Source organism: Oratosquilla oratoria, chromosome 21 (assembly GCF_046742065.1).
Source record: "Oratosquilla oratoria isolate Oo_2021 chromosome 21, ASM4674206v1, whole genome shotgun sequence".
Lineage (NCBI taxonomy): Eukaryota > Metazoa > Arthropoda > Malacostraca > Stomatopoda > Squillidae > Oratosquilla > Oratosquilla oratoria.
The window spans coordinates 54,666,309-54,671,308 of NC_134797.1; the positions used below are offsets into that span (position 1 = coordinate 54,666,309).

At 38.5% G+C, this 5,000-nt stretch overlaps 1 protein-coding gene and 1 long non-coding RNA gene across 2 annotated transcripts in view; one reads left to right on the forward strand and one right to left on the reverse strand.

Annotated features, from left to right (window-relative positions):
- LOC143036946 (snaclec botrocetin subunit beta-like) overlaps window positions 1-696 on the reverse strand; it is a 63,104-nt gene extending 62,408 nt beyond the window's left edge. The window contains exon 1 of the mRNA XM_076204977.1: window positions 620-696. The gene's annotated coding sequence lies outside the window, so the exon portion shown is untranslated. The remainder of the gene's footprint in view (window positions 1-619) is intronic.
- Window positions 697-774: 78 nt separating this feature from the next.
- Window positions 775-5,000, forward strand: part of LOC143036947 (uncharacterized) — a 35,296-nt gene continuing 31,070 nt past the window's right edge. The window contains exon 1 of the long non-coding RNA XR_012967439.1: window positions 775-870. This is a non-coding gene — a long non-coding RNA (uncharacterized LOC143036947). The remainder of the gene's footprint in view (window positions 871-5,000) is intronic.

The window sequence follows — 5,000 nt, forward strand, 5'->3', positions numbered from 1 at the left end:
GGGCGGAAAAAAAGCGCACGTAATATGTGTGTGTGTGTGTGTGTGTGTGTGTGTGTGTGTCTGAGTGTGTGTGTTTGTGTGTGTATGACTAATTGTATTTACTGAATTTTTATATACGAGATAGGAGCTACGCGCTTGCAGTATTCTTTTCCTCCAATTACAGTACAGTACCTAGTTTCAATTTCGCTTACGGATCTGGCTCGGGCTGTATCATCTTCTAGGGAAGCTAGGCTAATCCAAGAGTTGATGCATCTATACGGAAAGATTGTGTTTCCTGACAATCTTCAAGTTGGTCCTATAGTCCCTTGCCTCCCTCCCATCCCGTGTCTGTGAATGTACAGTATGTGTGTGTTGTGAATTTCTAGCGCGCATGGTGGGGCGGACTCTCCTCGACAACGGTTGAAAACGACAAGAATCCAAGAAACCCGTTTTCTTCGCTCTGCCTTTCCTCAACACTCTTCCTGTCTCCGGGCACTTTTTCAGCTCTGAACGACGCGTTCATGAATTAAATCAAGACTCCTGCGCTACTTCTGACCCCATCTCTTCGGTGCGATGTACCCAGAATTAAAATCGCTGGTTGTTGCCAGCGGAATACTAGTACTGGTTCGTGAATACTTACACGTTTTTTGAACACAGTCAACCGAAGAAGTGGCCCTTCCCCTTCCAAGGAGTCGCGTTTTATTTGCTTCAGGACGATCCCTCGACGCGTGAGTTGCCACTTGACGTATTTCGGAGGGTATATTCGTATTACTCATTTCCTTTCTCCAACTGTGACTTTTTCTTCTGCCTAGGAGCGGACCTTGTGAGCTCCTACAAGTCTCTTTAATCGGGTCAATTTATCGACTCAAAGATGCTGGTCCTCGTATAAGGGTATGTATACGTATATGTACTTGTGTATAAGTTCTTAACAAATTGTTCACATGGTCGGTGAAATGGCAAATGACCTTCAATGTCTCCAAGTGTAGCGTGTTAAACGTAGGGCTACACAACCCCGAAAATAGACACAGCTTAGATAACACGTTTATAGAGAAAACTGAGTGCGAGAGAGACTCAGGAGTTCTAGTGAGTCCGGAACTTAAAACCAGGAAACAGTGCATTAGCGCCAGGAATAAAGCTAACAGAGCATTAGGTTTCATTGCTAGGACGGTAATGAATAGAAGTGCAGAGGTAATTATCAAACTCTATCTAGCAATCGTTAGACCCATCCTTGACTATGCGGTACAGTTTTGGTCTTCGTCCTATAGAATGGACATAAATTCACTAGAATCAGTTCAGAGAAGAATGACCAAAATGATACATGGACTCAGAAATTTGCCTTACGAAGAGAGGCTTAGGCACCTTAACTTACACTCTCTGGAGAGACGCAGAGTGCGGGCTGATCTAATAGAGGTGTTCAAGTGGATCAAAAGCTTTAACAAGGGTGATGCAAAAATGGTCATATGAAAACAACAGGGCAGGACTCGCAGTAATGGATTTAAACTGGATAAACATAGATTTAAGAAGGAAATAGACAAGAACTGGTTTACTAATAGGGTGGTCAACGAATGGAATAGACTTAGTAAACATGTAGTGAGCACTGAAACTATCAGTTGTTTTAAGAACTGGTTATACAACTTTATGGTTGGGAGTGACAGGTGGTGATGGATATGGAGCTGCCTTGTGTAGACCTTATGTTCTCTTGCAGTCTCCTTCATTCTTATGTTTTTATGTTAAGTATTTATATATATATATATATATATATATATATATATATATATATATATATATATATATATATATATATATATATGTATGTATGTATATACATGTATACATACAGATTTGTAAATGTGTTCAGATTTGTCCTAGCCCATACGGTGATTTCAATTATTCACGTGTTGGAACCCAGCTGAACTCTCTTGACCGTACCTAATTGATTTATAAATCTGGTTGCGGGTTCAGAAGGAAGATGGTGTAATCCACTTCAATAGATTGTCTTCCCAGTCTGAATATTACAAAGGGTCATTGGACCCCAGACATTATTTCAGGACTGTTAATTACAAAACAAATTGTTAACACGTGTCCTCCCCCTCCCCCTAACCTGACCCGACCTCATGTCATCCTCAGGGCACTAGAGAGTGAGGGTAGTGGTATTTATTTACTCCTTCCCTAGTTCTCTTTCTTTTGTAAAAGGTTGATATCCTCCTCCCACTTTGTACTACTGAAGAGGATTGCAGTTAGCAGTCGAAATATATAAACTCACGTATTCATCTCTTTCTTTTGTTTCGACTGGTGTTAGTTGTGATTTACAAATGTGTTACATTTTCACCAGAGATTTTAATATATATATATATATATATATATATATATATATATATATATATATATATACATACACACATATATATGATAATTTTTTGACAGTCGCAAGCAGGATTCGAACCCACTACTTTCGACCACCCGTAAGATTACCTTCACAGAGCCTTTGCCCAATTTCTCTCTCTCTTTCACACACACACACACACACACACACACACACACACACACACACACACACACACACACACACACATATATATATATATATATATATAATATATATGATATATATATATATATATATATATATATATATATATGACACACAGGAACCCCACCGTCGGAGCAATAAACGTCGAATAAAGAAGAATCCTATATTTCGGCTATCACATGTAGCCCTCTTCCTGAAGAGGGCTACAGTTGATAGCCGAAATATAGGAATCTTCTTTATTCGAAATTTATTTTCTCCGACTGTGGGTTTCCTGTGTGTCATATATATATATATATATATATATATATATATATATATATATATATATATATATATATATATATATATTTATATATATATATATGGGGGTGTGTGTATTCAATTGGTCTTTGGATCACGTGTTGGATTCGTGATCGACAGCTATTTCCCTCCTGGAAGAGAGCTCAGAGCTCGTAGGTCCGATCTATGGGTAATGCTATGACCTTGCACACACACACACACACAACTCCCCGCCCACGAGAGTCAGAGTAACGACCCGAGGCACAGCGATACCGAAATAATTTCGGCCCTGGGCAGGATTCGAACTGGGTACTGGGAGCACTTCTACTTCCCAGTTCAGCGCTCTACCAAAATGCCACCGAGTCGATGTGTGTGTGTGTGTGTGTGTGTGTGTGTGTGTGTGTGTGTGTGTGTGTGTGTGTGTGTGTGTGTGTGTGTGTGTGTGTGTGTGTGTGTGTGTGTGTGTGTGTGTGTGTGTTCCCTTTTGTAAACAATCGACCCAAGCATAAATACTGAGTGTCCATACTTAGTCCATATATTGTACATTGTAGCAATAAGATGTAAATTGGAGAGAATAAATTGTTACAGCTAAACGTTGTGGCAACAGCCACCTTGTGCTTGTAAATATAACCATTGGCAACTGTTCGTGTCCTCCTCGGGGTTGTTCCCAGAATGTAGCGCAGTCTAGACGAGGAAATTAAAGCCAACAAACCATCACCTGGCTTGTATCAACGCCTCCAAGGTCAATATAGATCACAAACAACAAATCTACACGAGTCCAACATGTGATCGAAGACCGTGGTGAATTTTAAAGGAAAACATGCACACACAGAGACCTTAGTGACATTTCAAAATAATTTGAATACGCCCACATACGGCGCATTGCGACAGACAAAGACAGGATAAAGTCGCTTGATCTGTGGCTCCAGTTTACTTTGGAAAAACCTAATTGTGACGCAAACATGTACAAATAGAATTTCACTATCAAACCTTAGTCTCTTGCGTGCTTCCCAAATATACTTATGTACACCCTTATTCAGACAGCCATATACATATATGTAAGTGTGTGTATTTACCTAGTTGTATTTACCTAGTTGTATTTTACGGGAAAGGGAGCTATGCTCGTGGGGTCCCGTCTTCATATCTCATTTTATCTAAACTATTTTTAAATTCATGTATTGTTTTTGCACACACCACTTTCTCATCTAACTTGTTCCAACTGTCAATTACTCTGTGAGGAAAGCTGTTCTTTTTCAAATCTCTTCTATAGCTGTCTTTTTTTATTTTCTTTCCGTGTCCTCTTGTATTTCTGTCATCCCATTTTATCAGATTCTCTCTATCAGTAATTTCTATGCCTTTCATGATTCTGTAAATAGCTATCAAATCTCCTCTCTCTCTTCTTTGCTCTAGTGTCTGTAGTTTAAGTTTTTGTAGTCTCTCTTCGTATGATAGTTTTGAGAGTGTTTGTGCCAGTTTTGTGATTGCTCTTGGTATTCTTTCTAGTTTTTTTATACATTTTTTTGTACTTGGTGACCATATCGTTGCTGCATATTCCAATCTTGGTCTTATCAGGGTGATTAGGATTTTCCTCACCATTTCTTCATCCAGGTATGTAAATGCCACTTTGATTGTTCTTATTAAATTATAAGTTTCTCCAAAAATCTTATTTATATGTTTCTCAGGTGACATATTATTCATAACAATGACTCCCAGGTCCTTCTCATTTTCTACTTTTTTTATTCCTTCTTCTCCCAAATTATATGATCCTGTTATTCTGTTTTTGCTTTTTCCAAACTCCATTATACTACACTTTTTTGTATTGAACTCCATCTCCCACTTCCTACTCCATTCTTGTACTTTATTTAGATCTCTCTGTAGTGATTCACAATCTTCTTCAGTTTTCACTCTTTTCAGTAATTTTGCATCATCTGCAAAGAAGCTCATATAGCTTTCAATTCCTTCATCCATATCATTAATATATATAGCAAACATTATTGGGGCCAGAACTGTTCCCTGCGGGACACCGCTTATTACTTCATTCCATTTTGAGTGCTGATCTCTTATCACTACTCTCATTTTTCTTTCTTGCAAAAAGTCTTCCATCCAATTTAGCAATTTACCTTGTATTCCTCCTTCATATTCTAATTTCTTAAGCAACTTCTTATGTGGTACTTTGTCAAAAGCTTTTTTTAGGTCTAGAAATGCACAATCA